Source organism: Acomys minous (genome assembly GCF_964271855.1).
Source record: "Acomys minous genome assembly, chromosome: 3".
Taxonomy (NCBI): Eukaryota; Metazoa; Chordata; class Mammalia; order Rodentia; family Muridae; genus Acomys; species Acomys minous.
Genome location: NC_140485.1, coordinates 65,937,831 through 65,960,702, shown reverse-complemented (window position 1 = coordinate 65,960,702; position 22,872 = coordinate 65,937,831). Strand labels below are relative to the sequence as shown.

Genomic DNA, 22,872 nt, shown 5'->3' with positions numbered 1-22,872 from the left:
GATCTTCTCTGCCAAAAGCATCCTTCACCCACTTTTAAGAGTCAGAGTTCTAACTTAACTTTCCCCTGGGAGGAGCTGAAGGGGAATCCCCAGGAGAGGCGAACATCAATATTATTTGAATGATAATAACTGATTTAGCAAGTGGTTCATTCTGTGTTCTGGAAGCTTTCGGTTGGACGGAATAAGTAGCTCATAATTCGAGTTTTTGGACTGTGGGGTTGGGCACAGTTGTTTGTTCAGGAATTAAATATATAGGCCTGGGTGCGTGGGAGGAACTTAGGTCCCCAGAAATAAGCAGAATGATAATTTTAATGTCATTTTAAATTTAAGTGGGCTAGAAATTACCCCTGAGGATGTTGCCTGGTTTTGCTTTCCTTTGTCTTGAGATGGTAATTTCCTGGCATTTCTTCCTCCTTTCAAGGCATTTATTGAGATTTCTCCATCTGTAAGAGATTATGCGAACCAGGGTTTCACGCGTACAATGGAGTGTTAAGCAGGTGGGAATAATGGGGTGCAAACACAAAGCAGTTTTAGTTTGTCTTTTACCCTCACTTAAAAAACTTTATTAAAGCAGGAAGCTTTCCTCAGCCCACTCTACATGGCTCTCCTGACTGCTTAGTGGATAGAAATCTGTGTGTGTGTGTGTGTGTGTGTGTGTGTGTGTGTGTGTGTGTGAGAGAGAGAGAGAGAGAGAGAGAGAGAGAGACACTGACAGACAGACACACAGAATGTGGAGGTCAGAGGACAACTTTCAGGAGTTGGTTCTCTTTTCCTCCATGCTGGTCTCTGGGATCGAACTTAGGCAGTCAGCCTTGGTGACAAGCACCTTCATCTTCTGAGTCATCTCACTGGCCCTTCATAAAAATTTCTATAGTCACTTTACCCAATAGTCTTTGATAACAAATTAGCATATTTTGTTATATATGATAAGCCTACCTTTGAAACTGACTTAAAATGAAAGTCCCCTTCTCACAGACAAGCTGTTCAGGGGAAGCAGCGTGCTGCAAATGGTTCCCATGTTTGAGAGACCCAAACAAATCATGTGGAAAGGTGGGTCAAGGTTGGTTCCAGCCTGGCCAGTGAGACAGCTCCTGGGCAAAGGCACTTAGCACCAGGCAAATGGCATGGCTGCCTTCCTTGTAAGCTGCATGATGGAGGGAGCGAAGCCGCTCTCATCCCCTGCTCTCTGACCTCCACACATACCCCATGCTATATGTGTCCTCTACCAAAAAAAAAAAAAAGGTGAAATTATGTTATTAAAAAAAAGGTAGGTTCCAGCCACAGACTTTGTGACAGGACTGCAGGTGAGTTTTCTGAGAGGCTTTATTTTAGCTGGCACCACACTGTGACAGTGGCAGCTGCTTTAGGAGGCATCTCTGGAAGGAACGCCAGGTAACAAAAGTCCAGTGTGTCCAGCTTTGTTGTGGCAACCCCAAATATCTGCCACCCTTGCCAAGTGTCCTCTTCCCATCCGAGCGGAGATCCGTAGCTCAGGGGACACAGAGTCGGTGTCTCCTGGCTTTTCAGAGACACGTGTGCAGTCTTATCAGTCTGGACAGGGTGAGCTTCCTTGCTGTGCCGGGCAAAGCCCCCTCCGAAAAGGTGAGCTATTGAGATGGATTCTTCTACTTTAATGAGAGTTTCTGGGCTCGCAGCACCGCTCTGCATTTTGTTTTCCTTGTTTAGTATAAATGCGATCCAATTTAATCTGCATATAAACACACCCATTGCATATTAAAATCAACATATTATAAACACCAGGCTGAACGCTTTCTTGAAGAAGCAAGCTAAAAAAAATCCATGCATATTAATATCACAGATAAGCCAATTATTATATTGAGTCGTAAATAAAAAACAATATGATTAATCTAAATCTGGGTGCTTGGTAAAGTCAAATGTATGATATTATGATCAGGCTGTTTTAGAAACAATATCACAAACCCTTGCATTTTACATGCAATGTGTTTAAAATTAATTTCCCAGGGCAATAGCTTATTTTTGTCTCACCTATACTAATAAGGTTCATGAAACATTGATATTACTTAATATCACAATGCAGAGAGGAAGCCATTTCTCTGCTCTTAATTGAGGCAAACCACACTGCTCAGCTTTGCGGTTTCCATGGCCACCATGAGGGTGTCGAGGTATGCAGAGTTCTCGATGAGGTCTTGGAAAGGGACAGTGAGATGCTGGCCCAGCTCGTTAAATGCTCAGCATTCCATACCATCTGATACTAATAACCTATATAATAAAGTAAGTATTTTTTTCTGACCATTTGCTACATGTGAAGTCCTTTGCATAGCAATTATTGAATTCCTGCCATTACATGGAAGGAAAAATGAGTTTTAAAACTATAATGTTATTTTAAAAATGTTTTAAAAGTTATTATTATTGTTGTTGTTATTATTATTATTTTATTATTATTATTTTTTGTGTGTGTATATGTGTATGTCTGGGCACCACATGCATGCAGTACACGCGGCGGCCAGAAGAGGGCATTGGATCACCTGGAACTGGAGTTTCAGATGTCTGTGAGCCAGTATGTGGGTACTGGGACTCAAACTTGGGTCCTCTGGAAGAGCAGCTAGTGCTCTTAACCTTTGAGCCATCTCGCCAGTCCCAGGGGTCGCTCTCTACTCAGGCCAATTGTTACATGGGGCATCACTGATCCAGCACTGTCAGGAAATCTCAATCTCCCTCTTCCTCTCCCCCTCCCCCCTCCTCCTGCCCCTCTGTGTGTGAAAGGAGGATTTCATGTGTCTGCTTGCATCACTTTCCACCTTATTCCTGTGATGCAGGGTCTTTCACTGAATGTGGAGCCAGACTGTGCGCCAGCGACCCTCCTGTTTCCAGTCTTCAATGACTGACTGTGCGCCAGCAGCACTCCTGTTTCCAGTCTTCAGCGCTAGCTAGGGTCACAGATGTGCACAACCACATTTGGCTTTTTTTTTTATGTGCATGCTGGGGATAGCTCAGCAAGCACTCTTACTGTCTGAGCCGTTTCCCTAGCCCCATGTTGTCAGATTTTTAGAGAAGCTAGCATCTCAAACTTTCACCTAAAATCACTGATTTAAGATAAAATGCTAGAAACTAAATAAAAATAAACTTGACCACTGTAGAGTGTTACTACAGGACGCAGAGAAAGCATACCCCTCACAACCGCGGTGGTCCCTAAGGCTACCAGTGTGCAGCCTTGCTTTGTCAGAAGCCTCCTTGCAGGCTTGCTCTGTCTGTGTGCTGCTCAATGCCGGTGGGTGGAAGTTGGTGCGGAGCTCACTGGGATTTTGGTGTGAGAACTTGGGAAAAGTCTCCATGAATAAAACGGGGTGTACGGTGTTCACGTGTGTGCAGGTGAGCATGTGTGTGTTTGTGTGTACATATGTGCCCATGTATATGCCTGAGGACAGCCACGCATGTAGATAACCATAGGTGTCATACCCTGGAAGGCTTTCAGCCTTTTTGAAACAGAATCCTTCGGTGAACCTGGAGCTTACCTGTTGGGTGAGGCTGGCTGATTCTGAGGCCCCGGGGACCATCTCTGCCTCCCCAGTGCTGGGATTACAAATGCACTTGACCGTGCCTGTCCTTTTTTGTGGATGCTGGGAATGGAACACAGGTCCTTTTTCTTGGGTGGTGAGCACTGTACTGACTGAGCTGTCTCTCTGGGCCCCAGAGGACTGTTTCCCGCCCCGCCCCACTCTTTCTATGCACATGGGTATGACATACTCTGCATGCAGGGAAGCCACAAGCTGGATCATTTTCTTGGACAGCAAAATACTCTGAAACAAAAGCAGGAAAAAAAAAATCGATCATTTTGTGCTAAAGAAGTACACGTACCCTCCCTGTAAACACTCAGGGTTTAATATATTACGACCAAGTCTGACGAAAATGTAAAATTCATGCACTCTGAAAACGGAATTTTTATTAATTTAAGCGGGAATCCTAAATCAGGCTTCCTGTAAGAGTGTAATCAACTGCTTCGTTTCCTTCAGACAGACCTGACCTCTGAAAGGAACACAGTTATTTGTTTTAATTTCTCCCCCGCCACCCCTTCCTTTGCCTTCCCTTCTGGACAGTCCCTCCCTCATTTTATAGAATTCAATAATGGGTGAGGTAACAAATGAGAGGATAAAAATATCCCAGAACACTCGAGGGCATACACGGGAGTATAAACAGTGCAGCTCTTCCCCTAAGTCCTGTCATTGGTCCATTTGACTTTATAATTCGGGCTTTCTGCGTATTACTAAATTTAACTTGTATGTGGAGAGTGCGCCACGGAACTCTAGCAAATGGCAAGCTTAGGGTACAAAATCCCAAGTCACCTAGTTCATCCGGACTCCTGCCCCCTTGTGCACCTGTCCATCTGGGCTGGGGCTGTTTAACATCAACGGAAGCATGTCCGAGTCTCTTTGTTTCTTACGCCTTCTCGTTTGTGGGGACTGGGTCCCCTGTATTTCCCGACCGTCCTCTCTACTCACCAGCGAGTGCTCATGGTGCTGATGGTCCCTTTCTTATTCCCTCTAAACTTTCTTTGTTCCCACCGCTGTCTTTTATTATTTCTACTGTGTCATCAGAAACTGACTGCCGGGGCCTGCCAATTAGCCTTTGTCTGTCAGTGCCAGCCTCAGCGTCCCGAGGAGCTAATGTGTAAGGCGAGGGGCGAGCCTTATTTCATATGCAGCACCGTGTCTCTACATAGAGACATGCCATTACTGACAAAAGTGTATATGAGTGAGTGAGTGTGCGTGCGTGATTGCGTGCGTGTGTGTGTGTGTGTGTGTGTTTGGGGAAGTGGGATGGGTGCGGTTGGGAGGCACACTGTCTCACTACCAAGCAGCAAACTGAATTTGCCACATACCTCACTGCTTCTGAACCTGACCATCCTTGGTCCTAGCTATTCTATCTCCTAGCGGTTGCTGTCTACTGGCACTGTGGGTGCAAATGGCCAGGCCACAGGGACTGGAATAATCCAGTTGTTCTCAGCTCTCCACCCCCTCCTTCCAATTAGTGTTTCTTGGTATCTTCCAGAGTCTGGTACAAGGTTTATGGTAACACTTAAAAAAACAAAATCAACAATGGCACTGCCCCTTCCTCCCGCCGAAAAAGCCTTGGGAATTGCTGGGCACACCTTTAATCCCAACACTCAGGAGGCAGAGGCAGGCAGATCTCTGTGAGTTTGAGGCCAGCCTGGTCTACAGAGCAAGTTCCAGGACAGCCAAGGCTACACACAGACAAACCCTGTCTCAAAAATGAAACAAAACAAAACAAACCCCAAGCAAACAACAACAACAACAACAACAACAACAACAACAACAACAACAACAACACCCAAACAGGAAACACAAGAACAACAGCAACAACAAAACCAAAACAACCCAAAACTTAGGACATCAAGACAAATATTTTATGGCATTTCAGAATAATTACACAGACGAGAAAGCGGAGACCATGAAAGGTGAAGCAACTTGTCTGAGCTTTCACAATCAGCAAGTGATCCAATTAAGGATCTGAACCCACGCCTCCCTCCTGCACAGACTGGATTTGTAACCCTGGCATAGTCACATCAAAATGATACGCTAGGCTGTCTGGCTAAGGGGGAAGGTAATTTTTCACTGGATCCTGACCTCTTCAATGACTTCTCACCATCAAAGTGTTGCTTAAACAGTGTTTGCTGGGGGAGCGGGTGCTGGAGAGATGACTCAGTGGTTAGCAACACTGGCCGCTCTTCCAGAGGACCTGAGCTCAGTTCCTAATACTCACGTCTGGCATCTCACAGTAGCCTGTAACCCCAGCCCCAGGCCACCCAATGCCCTTTTGGCTCCGGCAAGTATCTGGTCTCTGTCTCTGTCTCTGTCTCTGTCTCTGTCTCTGTCTCTGTCTCTGTCTCTGTCTCTGTCTCTCCTCTCACAGGTAAAAATAAAATAATTATTTAACAAAGCATAAAAGAATAAAAAAAATAATTGGGGCTGATGAGATGGCTCAGTGGGTAAAGGTGCTTGCCGTATACGTCTTATGACCTGAGTTTGACCCTCACTGTGGAAGGAGAGAACTGAGTCTGGAACGCTGTCCTCTGCACACAGTCTGACATGCATGCTGTCCCTACAATAATAATGAATAAAATAAAAATTAAGAAAAAAAATACTCCCTATGCACTATCCAAGATTTTTCAAAAATATTCATAACTGCATATGCATATGAGCAGCATTACCTTTTTGAAATGTGATTTCTAGAAGTTTGCCATCTGTTAAGAAGAATTGAGAACTTTGAAAATGTTGCTTAGAATATGGCAATTTTGGAATGTGCAAAAGTTTAGGGCCGGTCTCAGCTTTTGCTTTCTCCACCTCCTTGGGACTTCAGTAACTAGTGACAAAATGCTGGTTGCTCCCTGCCCCCCCATAACCTCAACAGCCCCTCACTCCCATCAGGATGTCTAGGAGTGTCCTATGTATATACCACTGTGCAGGAGCAAACCTTCCCCGCTTCTACCCCCCTTCCTGCTCCTCCTCCCCCTCCTCCCTCCTCCTTCTCCACCTCCTCCCTCCTCCTCCTTCCCAGCACTGAGAATTGAACCTTGCCATCCCTTATGGCATGGCCCTGGAAATCTGACTTGGATTAGAGGGAAAGAAGAGAGGACAGATCCAGAGATGCACATAGAGAAAAGCTGGGTCAGGGGTCAGGGGTCAGGTGGGCCGTGCTTGCTCTGAGGGCAGAACTAGCTGTTCGGCCAGCAGTGGGAAACCCCTGTGAATTTACTAGGAACAACAGTGGTCAGCTAGTCCCTAGGGAGGGAGGCCCCTGGAGGGAGCATCCTCAGGCTGGAAACATCTGGGAGGAAGAAGCCAAGGTTTTTAGTCTTTGCACACAGCAGTCGGTCCATCTTTCATGAGCCCTCAGTCCTGTGCACACTGTCAGTACTCACAAACACACTCAACGAGGGCTGTGCCGTTTCTCAGACTGACCCGTATGGGGACGACATTGTCAGTTTCTCATGGAACTGAGGTTTTGATTATTTTTTTTTTAGATTTATTTATTTATTTATTTATTTATTTATTATTATTATACAGTATTCTGCCTCCATGTACACCCACAGGACAGAAGAGGGCATCAGATCACATTGTAGATGGCTGAGAGCCACCGTGTGATTGCTGGGGAATTGAACTCAGGACCTTTTGGAAGAGCAGGCAGCACTCCTAACCTCTGAGCCATCTCTCCAGCCCCCGAGGTCATGATTCTTAACACGAGTGGCTCACGTTAAACGATCCACATCCACTCAGGGCTTCCCTCCCTCCCTACGGAACCCAGGGCTTATGCCAGGCAAGCGTTCTACTGTTGCCACATCTAACATCTTTCTGTGAGAACTCTTCTCAAAGAGAGCCTGTGCAGTGGAGGACATGAGTGAGCAACAAACCGTTTTCTCTTTCTGAGCCCTAGCAAGAATCCAAACAAAGCTGGATTCATTTTCACCACCTCTGCGAGCAGAAGGACAGACTCCATCTCCCTTAGAGTAGAGAGTCTCTCGGAAGCAGAATTTGTAAGTGATCGCCCCGAGGCTCCGCAGCCCCTGAACGGCTGCATGAGAGGCACCCAAGCTCCCATTGCCACTACAAAGAGTGACTATGCCATGGAGGGAAGGGAAGGGGGAGTATGGTGTGCAGAGATGGGAGAGAAAGAGAAGTCTAACGGTTTGTGCGCTGTGGAGAGAGGTGGAACTGGCGACGCCACAGTGGTGAGGAACAGGCAGATTTGAGGAACCTGAGCAACCATATGGGGCCATGGCGATGTTTGGGACCCAAGGACCGTATCTGGGTCTATAGTCCTATGGCAGCTAGGGTCCGTGCTGATGTCTGAAGCACGTGTTATCATCAAATGCCATTCGGATGTTTCTGGCCTGGGCTGCCCTGTAAATGTCCAAACCCTGTGCTGAGCTGGCCCCACCCCTTGCCTATGGTGGGAGAGCTGGTTCTGCCCCTCTATGGCCAGCACACTCAGGAGATCTGGCTCCGCCCCTTTCTTGGGCAGCACAGTAGAGCTGGCCCTGGTGATGTGGGTATGGGAGAGCTGGCCCTGAGGTGGACAGAGTGGGAGAGCTCTTCCCCGCCCCTCCCCTGTCCAAAGCAGGAGAGCGGGTCCTGGTGGCACTGCACAGGAAAGCTGGCCGGCTGAGCAGCTCAGCTTCCACCCAGGCCCAGATTCAGGGCTTTGAAGTGGCCCCCACAACATCTACCCCACCTGTGAACAGCTGGAGTTTGTGAAGGGGCCAGTCCTGCAGATGCAAAGCTGTGGGATCTCCACCACACAGGGCAACAACGAGTTGTCCGGGAGGAGTCCCGGGGAGGATCCAGTGTTGAGAGTGTAGGAGAAGCCAGAGGCCTTGAGCCAGACCAATGACTCATTGCAATGAACGTTTGTAAGTAAAGCTGCGTGGGCAGAAAGATATACTGTGTGACACACCGCAGTTTCCACGCCAAGATTTCTTTCTTTCTTTTTTGTTTTCTTTTGGGGCTGGGGTAGGTTACAAGGGCAAAAGATGTTTATGAAGGGACGAGGAGGTGAGTGGGACTGAGGTGCATGATGTGAAATTCACAAAGAATCAATAAAAATTTAATTAAGAAAATAGAACTTGATATAAAGATTTGAGTATGAGTAGTTTTGGTTGTAGGCGACACCAGGAACTTTCTGGAAGAAGCTGGGAGATGAGACAGAGAAAGACAGTGGAATCATCAAGGCAACCACCACCAGTGAGGGATCTCCAGAGGAGGGAGGGAGTTAGGTTTTGAGACCCTAATTCTGTCCATTGTTGGTTAAAGGCTGCCCCTACGGGAGTCCTGATCGTTGGTACTTCTGGTCTACCAAACCAGAGGCTGGAGGAGCCCCTCACACAAAGAAACGCAGATGCTATGGGTGTCAGATATCAGCACAGGACTCTCAGGTGACAAAGCCTGGCTGACACACATGACAATGACAGAAAGGAACACCTTTGGGTTGCCAACTTTGTGTATTTCTTGAGACAGCTTTGCGTGTTTCTATCCACAGCTGTCCTTCAAGAATCTCCATATCAGTGTGGAGGCTCATGTCTGTACTTGGGAGGCAGAGGCAGGATGTCTATGCCATCTATCTTTTCATTTTAATGCTAGGAAAATTGTATCAACGTATGATTTGCCAAAAGTTTTTTTTTCCCTCAGTACTGTTGTTGAACCAGCCTGTACCCAGGAGTTTAAATTGGCAAAAGAACATTTCTTCTTCACTCCTTTAAGTAGCAGACTGTCTCTGCCTCCATGTGATGATAAGAATATTGAATCAGAGGGTTAGAGCAATGGCTCAGCTACTAAGAACACTGGCTGCTTTTTATAGAGAACACAGGTTCAGTTTCCAGCCCTTACAGGGAGGCTCACAGTACTCTGTAACTCCAGTTCCAGGAGATATGCTGCCCCCTCATGGCTTCTAGGGGTACTGTACACATATGGAGCACATACATATATACAGGCAAACACTCATACACATAAATACAAACAAATCTTTAAAAATTATTAAATCACACAACTTTAATTTTTTTGGTCATTTCCTCCCCTCCTGCTTTCTACCATTATTTGTGTTTTTCTTTATTTTTAAATAGATTTCTGTCTTTTATTGGACCTAATTTCTCTCCTCAGTACTTTTCTAAGCTGTGATCAGTAATTAGAAGAAACTCTAGCAAACTGGGAAGAATCCTTTCTCTCAGTAATATGGGAATGACATGTGGCTCGCACATGGTGGCCCAGGATTCATTTCAAAATTCGGTGTCATTCCTGCAAGTGGAGATTGAAGTCTCTTCTTGCAAACCATCCTGCCTCAGACTGAAAAAACACGTTTTTATTTCATTTTTGCACTACAGCATTTACTGGCCTTTTCTTTTTGTACACCAGCCGCCCCTGCCACCTACCTTGTCTGTATCTATTGCTAGGTGGTTCTGCCGTCTCCTACCTCCGCTCTGCTCAGCTGCTTGCTGTTGCCTGGTCTGGCTATGGCATAACTTCTCAACTTCTTCTTCTGTATAGCAGGCATGACAAAACTCAGTGTGTGAGTCCTTAGAGTCATCAGACTGCATGCATCACAGGGTGCTTAGTCCAATGTCTGTAACACAGTAAGACAGCAATCAGTGTCAACTTTCATTACATACATGTCTGTCCTGGACACAGGAGCAACACACACACACACACACACACACACACACACACACACAGTGGCAAATAGACAGACAGTAGATTTTCAGCACATCTAATGTGACGTTATTAAATGGTATATTTGTGGTTGGTATGTGTATATGTGACCCACAGGGTCCTACATACATAGAATGTGTGAGTGTGTGTGTGTGTGTGTGTGTGTGTGTGTGTGAGAGAGAGAGAGAGAGAGAGAGAGAGAGAGAGAGACAGACAGACAGACAGACAGACAGACAGACAGGCATTGGGGGTTGAACCTAGGGCTTTGACCATGCCAGGCAATCTTGATGCCACTGAGCTATTTCTTTGACTCCCATAAGCCCATGTTCTCAACCCTGTGTTCACAATCTTAATTTTGAGAAATTTTATTACATTTAAAAATTCCCTCTCTCAGGTAATGGAGAATGGGGGAAATAGAAGGATCCAGAGGGTCCTAGAAACCTACAAGAAGACCATTAAGGCTGGCAGATCTGGACGGGGGGGGGGGGGAGGGGGGCCTGCTCAGACTACTGTACCAACCAAGGACAATGCATTCGGTAAACCCAGAACTCCTACCCAGATCTAGCCAATGGACAGCACATTCCCCACAGCTGTGTGCAGAGCAGGGACTGCCTCGGACATGAACTCTGGTAACCCCTATTTGATCACTTTCCCTTGGTGGGGAGACCTGGTGGCACTCAGAGGAAGAGTAAGCAGGCTACCAGGATGAGACCTGATAGGCTGTGATTGTATGGTGAGGGAGGAAGTCCCCTTCTGTCATAGACCTAGGGGAGGGGAATAGGGTGAAAGAGGGAAGGAGAGGGAAAAGGGAAGATACAGCGAAGGGAAAACAATTGAGATGTAATCTGAATAAATTACATAAATAAAAATTCTCTCTGTCTCTCTCTGTCTCTCTCTCTCTGTCTCTCTCTGTCTCTCTCTGTCTCTGTCTCTGTCTCTGTCTCTGTCTCTGTCTCTCTCTCTCTCTCTCTCTCTCTCTCTCTCTCTCTGTGCATGCACATGGCAAATGCCATAGTGCACATTTGGAGGTCAATGTGGATCCTGGGAATTAAAGCCAAGCCATTAGAATTGGTGGCAAGTGCCTTTACCTGAGGAGCCATCTTGCCAGGTCACAATCTAGATTTTGAAACATGATTTAACTACACCTTGATGATTCCTATATCATGTGCTGGGTGTATTTTGGTGTTGGCTCTGTTTTTTTTTTTTTTTTTTTTTTTAACAAATAGACTTTATTATACAACCCAACTATCCTATACAGGAGGGGAAAAAGGTTAAAGGGAAACAAGAACAAACCTTCAGGGTACCAGCTCCATGGGATGGATCCCTAAGTGTTTCAGGACCTGCACACCCATCCTCTCCCCATCCGATCCGCACCCTCGCGATCCGAACCTGCAGCCTTCTCCTCTCCTTTCAGCCTCCATCTCTCTCTAGGGGGCAGTGGCCTGTCTCAAATCCTATCCCTCTCCCCAATATGTTCGGTTAGAAACACAATAGCCCGGTCCTTTCCTGAATTCTGGACCCAGGATGGCTCCACTCAGTATCACCATGTCAATCTCAGTTGGGTATCCGTGGTGTTTCCAAGGGGCAAAGCCCGCCAAGATTGCTTTCACCTGGGACAAAGCCTGCAGTCCTTCCACATTTGGGCTTTTTTTTTTTTTTTTTTTTGGATCAATGATGATGTAGTGTCTGCCTCTTCTGCAGGAGATGAAGTCACAGTCACCTTGGGAGGAGTGCTCTGAGTGTCACCACTCTCGCTGCCCAGCGCCTCTTTCTCCCCAGTCAGTCCCTTTGGCGGCTCACCTCTGTGAGAATGGGACTGGATCTCTATTTGGCTCTCTGTAGGGGGAGAAAAAACAATTACAGGAGATGCAAACAGCCCCTGGGAACTCACTGCGTACTGGAGCTTCGTTGTAAATGCCTTTCCTCACCTGCAGAGCCCAGCTTCCATGACTGAGGCTGTGATAGATGGGGTGTGGGTGGGCGGTGGGGGACTGTGTGAGTAAGCACCAGACACGCGCAGGGTGAGGGCCAGGGTGCAGCCAGGGACGCTCCCAGAGCCTGTGCCTAGAAAGGGGAAGTCCCTGTGGCACTGCAGATTTCATCTTTTCCACTGTGTCCACTTTCTCTTTAGGCGATGAAGATGTCACCAAGTGAAGTCAGTGCTGCTCCCACTTTCAAGCTTCTGAGGTATAGGTTGCACCTTGATTTGAGGCTCTGGTTCTTTATGTTCATGGTCCCACCAGAGAAGAGATGTAGCATGTACCATTCACCCAACAGATAGCAACTGATGTTCTCCAGTGGCCGCAAAGGGGCTTCGTGTAAGCTCCTGGGTTGAGCAGAACAATGCCACTGTTAATCTTAAGTGGGAGTGGACACTGCACACACACACTCACATACACACTCACATACTCTCATATATAACACACACATTCACACTCACCCAAATATACACATTCTCACACACGATGCACACATATATACACACTCACATAATACATCAGTGTGGAATTTTCTTTCCTTTTTAGGTTTTTTTGAGACAGGGTTTTTCTGTGTAGCCTTGGCTGTCCTGGACTCCAGGCTGGCCTCAGTCTCAGTGATTGGCCTGCCTCTGCCTCCTGAGTGTCTGGACTAAAGGTTTGTGCCACCACCTCTCTGTGGTATTTTCTTTTTAAGGCTATGTATATATATATATATATATATATATATATTAGCACATCTGTGCAGGTCCCTCTTTATCCTTCAACTCCCGTTTCTGGTGCTACTCTCTATGTGACCTTCCCTTGGCTTCCTCTTTCCTCCCTGTACCATCCTCCATCCTGCACCATCCTCCTCCCTGCACCATCCTCCACCCTATACCATCCTCCACCCTGTACCATCCTCCACCCTGTACCATCCTCCATCCTGCACCATCCTTCTCCCTGTACCATCCTCCATCCTGCACCATCCTCCTTCCTGCACCATCATCCTCCATCCTGCACCATCCTTCTCCCTGTACCATCCTCCTCCCTGTACCATCCTCCTCCCTGTACCCTCCTCCACCCTGTACCCTGCTCCACCCTGTACCATCCTCCACCCTGTGCCATCCTCCTCCCTATACCATTCTCCTCCCTGTACCATCCTCCTCCCTGTACCATTCTCCTCCCTGTACCATCCTCCACCCTGTACCCTCCTCCATCCTGTACCATCTTCCATCCTGCACCATCCTCCTTCCTGTACCATCCTCCTCCCTGTACCATCCTCCATCCTGCACCATCCTCCTCCCTGTACCATCCTCCTCCCTATACCATTCTCCTCCCTGTACCATCCTCCTCCCTGTACCATTCTCCTCCCTGTACCAACCTCCATCCTGCACCATCCTCCTCCCTGTACCATCCTCCTCCCTGTACCATCCTCCATCCTGCACCATCCTCCTCCCTGTACCATCCTCCTCCCTGTACCATCCTTCATCCTGCACCATCCTCCTCCCTGTACCATCCTCCTCCCTGTACCATCCTCCACCCTGTACCATCCTCCTCCCTGTACCATCCTCCATCCTGCACCATCCTCCTCCCTGTACCATCCTCCTCCCTGTACCACCCTCCATCCTGCACCATCCTCCTCTCTGTACCATCCTCCATCCTGCACCATCCTCCTCCCTGTACCATCCTCCATCCTGCACCATCCTCCTCCCTGTACCATCCTCCTCCCTGTACCATCCTTCATCCTGCACCATCCTCCTCCCTGTACCATCCTCCTCCCTGTACCATCCTCCACCCTGTACCATCCTCCTCCCTGTACCATCCTCCATCCTGCACCATCCTCCTCCCTGTACCATCCTCCTCCCTGTACCACCCTCCATCCTGCACCATCCTCCTCTCTGTACCATCCTCCATCCTGCACCATCCTCCTCCCTGTACCATCCTCCATCCTGCACCATCCTTCTCCCTGTACCATCCTCCACCCTGTGCCATCCTCCACCCTGTACCATCCTCCTCCCTGTACCACCCTCCACCCTGTGCCATCCTCCACCCTGTACCATCCTCCACCCTGTACCATCCTCACCCTGTACCATCCTCCACCCTGTACCATCCTCACCCTGTACTGAACCTGAGACTATGCAAACACCTATTATTTCATGCAAACAACCACTGGAATGATTTCCTGGAAATATCTATCTCCTGTATGTCTCACCTTGAGGAATGTATTTTATTTTTATTTTATATTTCTAAACAATGAGTGCCAGCATTTATGGCGTTTATGAGGCGCTAGGCGCTTTGAGAAACCTTACTATGCAGTATTTATTATTTATCAAGACACACTTGTGGGAGTATTTTTGATTCTCTGTCATTCAACTAGCAAACAGTTTTTTTGGGGGGTGGGGTGGAGTGGGGAGGGGCACCAAAAGCTGTAGAAGGAATTGTTCTAGAAAAGAGTCAATATACGAGGACCTGTCTACCTATTTATAGAAATAAAGTTTTATTAAAACAGCCATGTACAACTGCTTACACACTTCCACTCTACAGTGGCAACACTGAAAGTTGCCACAGACGTGACCAGAAAAGCTGAAATACTTAGTATTGGGGCTGTTGAGATGGCCACAGTGGGTTAAGGTGCTTGTCACCCAGTCTGACCACCTGAGCTCAAGTCCCGGAATCCACATGGTGAAGGAGAGGACTGACTCTTGAAGGTGTCCTTTGAGCTTCACACATGCTGTGGCACACACATGCGTGTGCACGTGTGTGCACACACATAAATAAATGCAATAAAAGATTTATTTTTTGGCATTTTTGAAAAACCCTTACCCCTTGTCCTAGATGTTGGTGACATAGCAGAGAACAAAGCAGAAGAAGACTTTTGCCACAGGAAGCTCCCTGCCCACAAGCATCTGACATCAAGAAGTGTCTGTGGCAGGTTTTTGTGGCCTCTTGTTTGGCTAGGAGTGCCCAAGTGACAGGTCCAGCCAACAGAATCTGAGCAGAGGCGACACAAGCTTCTTGTCACGCTGGCTCACAGCGGTGTCCTCTGTGTGACCATCATGGCTCTTCCTGGACAAAGATGACATAGAAAGTTGGCAGCTGCTGTCAGATGATGGCCCTTTAGCATCCGGTCATGAATGCTGGCACATCACCGATGCCCATTTTCTCCTGCTGAGGGTACGCCACCAAGAACCACTCGGCGTTGCAGTATCCGTGAGAAACAGGGTCAAATAGACCATGACCTACAAAACAATTTGGTACTTGACCCTTCACATGAAAAGCTTCCCCAGCCCTTGCTTTAGAATTCATTGATATTCAAGTTGTGTTATTTTAATCCCCCCCATTTTTTTTATATTTTTGCATGTCTGAGTATGTGTGTATAATGGATAACTATCTTCATCTTTTCTTTTTTATTTGAAACAGGGTCTCACTATGTAGTCCTGGTTGTCCTGGAACTCTCTACGTAGACCAGGCTGGCTTCAACGCATAGAGATCCACCTGTCTCCTCCACCTCCTGAGTTCTGGGATTGAAGGCGTGCACCACCACCACCTTCAGATGTTCAGTCTTGATGGTCAACTTGCTCATGTTTGATTCTGACTAAGATGAGTCTCTGGGAAGGCCCGTGAGCTTGCTTCCAGGAAGAAGCAAGCAAAGTGAGAAGGACCGAGAGTGGATGAGCAGTAGCCTGAAGCCTACGGAGAGGCTCAGGGAGAAGCGGGTTGCTCGCCTGCCCATCACCACTTCTTGCTGGTGACGGTGTCCATTCCGGTTTCTGATGCTGCCACTGCCATGGCTGCCATCTTTAGCCGACATCAGGTTCTAGCCTGGGACACCAGGAATCTCCCAGCTCATCAGTACCATATTGGGGCTGCCAGCCACCAGCCTGTGTGGTGAGCAGCCACAGGGTTCTCAGCCTCTTCAACTTTCAGGTAACTGTTGTTGGGTTCTGTGGCCCTACTGCGCAAGCAGTTGAATGGATTCCCCTTTATAGTATGCATGCATTCCACTGGTTCCCCTTCTCTAGGGAGCCTTCCTATCACACGAAGACATGACTATGTACAGACACATAGCCTGTGTTTACAGAGACACACACACACACACACACACACACACACACACACACACACACAGGCATATTTTTACCCAAAGGGCATATTCTTGTAACTGTTGCTCTAGCTATGTCTTGGACATTTTCCCTTTGTTAATATCTACAAGCTATTTTGTTGGGTTGAGGTTTCTTTCGTGTGTGTGTGTGTGTGTGTGTGTGTGTGTGTGTTGCACATATGCAGTGCATGTGCAATGCATGTGCAGAAGTGTGCATGGGTGAGAGCATGTGCGGAGGCTGAAGGAGGATGTCAGGTGTCCTATTCTGTCACTCTCTATGTTTGTTCCCTGAGACAGGGTCTCTCACTTGACCCAGAGCTAGGTCGGCAGCCAGCAAGTCCTAGTGCTCCTTGTAGCACCAAGCTTACAGGGGTCTCTCTCTCTCTCTCTCTCTCTCTCTCTCTCTCTCTCTGTGTGTGTGTGTATACCTGGCTTTTTACATGGGAGCTGGGGATTCAATCTCAGGTCCTGCTCTCAGCTGCGGAGCAATTGTCCTGACTTTCCTGTCATTTGAGTGAAGTAGACATTTCATTGCACGGATATACAGTGATGCCTTTGAGTTTCTTCTCTCTCGATGGCTGTGAAGCTTGTTTCCAATTTCTGTCAACAGTTTGAATGAGCTCTCTCCATACCTATGGAGCTGTAGCCTTGATGCATTTGCTTTGTGGAACTTGAAGTTGTTACTGTTAGGAAGGCTGGCTTCCCTCAGCGTTGGCATTTCTCACACATGGCAAACAGGACCAAAAATACCATCTACATTTTGGATCTTAATTATGCATTGATACACTTAGTTAAAATTCACAATTGTCAGTAAAAGGTAAGGACCACGTTAGATTTGTGGGCGCTGGCATCGTGGTTCACACACATTTAAGCTTTAAAAAATCTGTTGTTACATTATGGTAGATTTTTCCAGAATGGAACACGAAGTTTGAAAATGCGTTTTGAAAAGAAGACAGAAGGAGATATGAACCCCGTGGAAGGAGTCCAGCGCGTTCTAGAGCAGGTGAAGTTGTTTTACAATTAAAAATGGAGCCAGCATCACACCTCTATACACGTGCTGTTACCAGCAGGCAGCCTCCCCGACACCTCCGAGAATTTGGCCAAGCCAAGAGGATGAAAGCTCAAGGTATCAAATTTCAGGATCAACCCGGCGTGCAGTTTTACATCTTGCAAGACCAAGTGCTCAAGCTTTATTGATTTGGGCTCGAGTTTCCCAGACTCAGACTCTGCTCTGGTCTAGGTGAGAATTTTGTCCTCAGTTTTCTTTTTTTTTTCTTTTTGGACCTTTGAAAGCTTCCTTTGGAGAGACTCACCTGTCTGTGGTTTGATGCGATTTGTTCACCTTGTTTGGTGCAGCTCCAGCTATAAGCCCTCTGTTCCACGTTCAGTTTATTTCCCTTAGAGATTGTGGAACCATGAGATGGGCTCAATTCTTATTTTGTGTGCCATCCCAGGACCCCCTCCCCAACCCAGAGACCCAAGCTCTGTGCTCTCCTTCCTGTTGCAGTGTTTGGCTCTGGGGAATCCTCCCATGTCCCCTTTGTCACTGTTGACCTTGGCTTTACTCCCTTAGCTTTGCTCTTGTCCTTTGCTCATGGTCTTTGCTTTCTCGTCTGACTGGTTGCGTCTTTGGGACCCTCTTTGTACTTGGACAGTCCTGAGGTACATCATAAGCATCTAAAGAAAGGGCCATTTTCCCTTATGGCTCCTTCCCTCTTCTTTTCCTCTTCCTCTCTTTGTCTTCTTTTTCTACAGGACCTCTCTCTCTCCCCCCCCCTCTCTCTCTCCTTCCCTCCTCTCTTACTGTGTTGTGTCTGCAAGTGCATATGGAGGTCAAGACTCTACGTTGAGCCTTCTTTTCTGTTTTCCTGTGAAAGACAGGGACCCTCATTGGTTTGGACTGGGCAGCAGTCCCCAGAGATCCACCTGCCTTCACTTCCCCCAGCCCTGGGATCACAGACTCATGCCTTCTTGCCTGCCTCCCCCTCCTCCCCACCCAAACAGGTTTTGGCGAACCAAGCTCAGGTCCTCATGTTAGCAAAACAGGCACTTCACCGACTGAGCCTTCTTCTCAGTCTTAGGACGCGGACCCCAAAGTTTACCTAAGCATGCACCACTGAGAATAATGTATCTGGGAGGGTGGGTGTGTCCATTTTCTGGCCAAAGGGAGGTTATAATGTGCTCTTTGCAACCTTCCTTTTCTGGAAAGGCCATATGTAGCTGGCTTGCTAGATCATGGCATGGCGGTTGGTGTGGAGTAGGGCTTCTGGACTCAACTGCAGAAGCTGTCCATTGACTTTGGCCGACTCAATGATAAGAGACATATCAGGAAAGAGATCAATGTCCCCCAACACCAGAAGCTCACCAGGGATGCAGCTGGTGAGCAAAATGTGGTGGCATGTGAGATGGTGTTTGCCAAGGTGACAACGATAAAGTGTCCCGGGTTTTGGAGGCTGCCCAAGGGAGGGGCACGTGCTCACTCGGGTGACATACTGAGCTAATTGGTTATTTAACTCAAAGTGATTGGATTTGTCCAGAAGTGACTACATTTTATGTTGTCATGAAGACTGGGCACTTGAGACAAAAAGAATTCAACTGAGGGCTGAGGTGCTGACTCTGTCAGTAGCACGAGGACCTGAGCTGACACTTCCAGAACCCACGTGAAAAGGCCAGGTGTGGTGTCCCTTGCTCGTAATCCCATCCCTTATGGCTTGGAGACACGATGCTATCTGGGGTCACTGGAATATATATATTATATATTATATACATTCTCTACCTCAGCTTACCTTAATTCTTTCTTTCAAATAAACATCTTCAATGAGATCATCATGTGAAGCTTTTTTTTCTATTCAAATATATTCACAGCTTTGTTTTATTGCTTTAACAACAAATAAAAGTGAAGAAAGGTGGGCCAAAAAGGCAGTATACTACAATGGGGTGGATCAGCGGCAGAGTACTTTCTTGCCTGCCCGAGACCCCAGGTTTAATGCACATTGCTATAAAGATAAAGGTGGAGAGAACATGCTTTAAAAATCTGTTTTTCAGGCAACAGCCATGGTGACATCTGTCTGTCATCCCTGCATGCGGGAGGCAGAGGCGGGAAGGTCAGGAGTTCAAGGTCACGTCCAATTACATAGAGAGCTTACTCGCCCCAAGCTACACAACACCCTATCTTTAAAAAACAATCCATTTCTTGGGGGCTGGAGAAGTGGTTCAGTGGTTAAGAGCATTTGCTATTCTTTGCCTGTTTGTTTTTAAGATTTATTCATTTATTTATTGCGTATTCAATGTTCTAGGACTCTAGTTCAGTTCACAGTACCAGTATTAGGCAGCTCCAGGGAATCTGGTGCCTTCTGGACTCTGCAGGGACCCCAAGCATGCGCACACACACACACACACACACACACACACACACACACACACACACACACAGAGTAATAAAAATTTTTTTACAAAATAAAAAATTCATTTCTAAAACCAAGTCATGCTTTGTCTAATTTTGGTTTTTGGTTGTTTTCTGCATCAGCTGGGTGACCAAGCCAGTTGCAGTTCTTAACTTTGAACCAGGGACTCCAAGAACACTCTCTAAAAACTGACTGGGGACCAGTTTTGAAGAAAATCTGTAAAGACAGGGCACTCGTGGAGATAAAAAATGATGATAACAGGAGACAACTCAGGAGAGGCCACGGGACTCTGCAGACCGGAAGTGACAGACACGTACAGGAAGCTCTGAGCACCCAGCTAGGGATAAAAAGTGGTTGTGGCCACGTGGCCAGAGGCCCTCAGAAAAGACACTGCCGAAGAAAACGCAAGCTGGAGAGTGCCAGCGCCACATTGCTTGAACTGTCAGCATGACCCAGTCTAGAAATCACAGAGAAGGGAGTCTCCGTTAGGGGTTTGCCGGAGCCAGACTAACCCAACGGCATGCGTAATGGTAGGAGGGTTCAGCCCACTGCGGGCAGCACCATTTTGTGGAGGAAAACTTCTGAAGAGAAGCTGCATCTGCAGAGATGGATTGGCTGCCTAGGATTAGGGTACCTCGGAGAGATTGGAATGTTGCAGGTTTAAGACTTTATCTTGGGATAATCTCCTCACCCTCCTCTGTGAGAGAACTAAGACCTGACAACGGATTTCAAAACAAAACACTGTTTAGAGCCAGGAGTGGTGGCACAGGCCTTTAATTCCAGCGCTCAGGGAGGCAGAGGCAGGTGGATTGCTGTGAGTTTGAGGCCAGCCTGGTCTACAGAGTGAGGCCAGGACAGCCAAGGCTACACAGAGAAATCTTGTCTAGAAAAAAAAAAACCCAAAAAAACAACAAACAAACAAACCAAACCAAAACCAAACCAAACCAAGAAAATCTTTAAGAATCCATTAACTTGCCTTTCCGAGCTGCCGAGGGACGTGTCCACACAGCGCTGTTCTTGATTCCTGCTGTAACTGAAATGGAAGCTCACACAATGCCCGGAGCCCTTGATGTCCTGCAGACGAAGGAGGAGGATGTCCTCAAATTTCTTGCTGCAGGAACCCACTTAGGTGGCACCAACTATGACTTTCAGATGGAGCAATACGTCTGCAAAAGGAAGAGTGACGGTGTCTACAGCACAAATCTGAAGAGGACCTGGGAGAAACTGTTACTTGCAGCTCGGGCTATTGTTGCTGTTGAGAGTCCTGCTGATGTCAGCGTCATCTCCTCCAGGAACAGTGGCCAGGGAGCTGTGCTGAAGTTTGCTGCTGCCACTCACTGGAGCCACTCCCATTGCTGGCCACTTCACCCCTGGGACTTCACCAACCAGATCCAAGCAGCCTTCTGGGAGCCACGGCTTCTAGGGGTGCCTGACCCTCATGGAGGCATCTTACATCAACCTGCCCACCATCGCTCTGTGCAATGCGGAATCTCCTCTGTGCTATGTGGATATTGCTATCCCATGGCAACAAGGGAGCTCATCAGTGGGTCTGAGGTGGTGGATGCTGGCCCAGGAAGTACTCCACATGCATGACACTATCTCCTGTGAGCACCTATGGGAGGTTATGCCTGATCTTTACTTCTACAGAGACCCAGAAGAGATTGAGCAGGCTGCTGCCAAGAAGGCCGGGACCAAGGAGGAATTCCAGGGCGACTGGGCTGCGCCAGCTCCTGAGTTCACTGCTGCTCAGCCAGAGGTCTGAGGGTGTGCAGGTGCCTTCTGTAACCATCTGGCAGTCCCCTACTGAGGACCAGAGTGCCCAGCTAGCCACTGAGGACTGGTCAGCAGCTCCCACAGCACAGGCCACTGAGTGGGTTGGAGCTACCACTGAGTGGTCCTGAGCTGCTCTGCAGACACCTGCACAAAGGGAGAAATGGAAGGAAAATAAAGTCCCTAAAAGGTAAAAAAAAAAAAAAAAAAGAATCTATTAACTTAGCAGGAAATGAGCTGCTACCAATCCAAAACACAAGGCTGTCATCAGGGAAGATCTTTAGCCTACAGAAAGCCTCCGTCATCTCTCTGTGCCCGCCCCTCTGTTGTTCCCACCAATGCAATTTCAACTTATTTTGATTCATGACTGTCTCTTTTCTGTACAGCTATAAAAACATTGTGAAACTGCTTCCACATTGGAACATGGTATTTTCTAAGTCTGCGCTCCAGGAACAAGGCCACACAAAATAGCTCCAGAATTAATTCTTGTTCTCTTTAAGAGAGTGGTTCTCAATCTGCGGGTCACAACCCCTGGGGGCAGTGCAGTGTTGAATGATCTTTTGCAGGGGTCACCTAAGACCATCAAACCCCACAGATATTAGCCAGGTGGTGGTTGCATACTCCTTTAATCCCAGCACTAGGAAGGCAGAGACAGGAGGATCTCTGTAAGTTTGAGACGAGGATAGCCAAGGCTACACAGAGATGACAACAACAACAACAACAACAACAACAACAACAACAACAACAACAACAGAAGAAGAAAATGCCTTCATAAGATCCGGCTGTGGGCAAGCCTTAGGCCATTTTCTTAATTAGTAATTGATGTGGGAGGGCCCAGCCCATTGTGAGTGGTGCCATCCCTGGGCTTGTGGTCCTGGGCTCTATAAGAAAACAGGTTGAACAAGCCATGGGGAGCAAGCCAGTAAGCAGCACCCCTCCATGGCCTCTGCATCAGCTCCTGACTCCAGGTTCTTGCCTTCAGTGCGTTTGATGATGAACTGTTCTGTGGAACTGAGTGAAATACGCCCTTTCCTCTGAAAACTGCGTTTGGTCATGACGTTTCATCAGAACACTAGCAACCTTGACTAGGACACGTGCCCTGTAGTCCACAGATGCAGGATATCAGAACATTTTGTTTAGTTTGTTTAGATTCTTGTTTACTCTTTCAGAGGCCAATAACCTCCACAAGGATCGCACTTACTTTTTGATCAAATCAACCTAGTGAAAAGGTTTGAGGTGAGGGTCAAACTTTTACTTTTCTTTTTTAATGGATGATGTTGTTAAGAGGGCTTCCTGTTCGAATCTGTATACGTTCCCTCTTCGCAGCCCTGCATGCTTCTCTGTGCCAGGATTACTTCTGATATTTCTCCTTTCCCTCTGACTGTCTTGCCTTTAAACTTCCAGTCTTGGATTCACCCCCCAGCCCTAGCCCCACATTCCAC

At 47.4% G+C, this 22,872-nt stretch overlaps 1 pseudogene across 1 annotated transcript; it reads left to right on the top strand.

Annotated features, from left to right (window-relative positions):
* The first annotated feature begins 20,713 nt into the window (after positions 1-20,713).
* Positions 20,714-21,626, top strand: LOC311594629 (small ribosomal subunit protein uS2-like; annotated as a pseudogene). Its single transcript has one exon. The product of its transcript is annotated as a small ribosomal subunit protein uS2-like (transcript).
* The last annotated feature ends 1,246 nt before the right edge of the window (positions 21,627-22,872 follow it).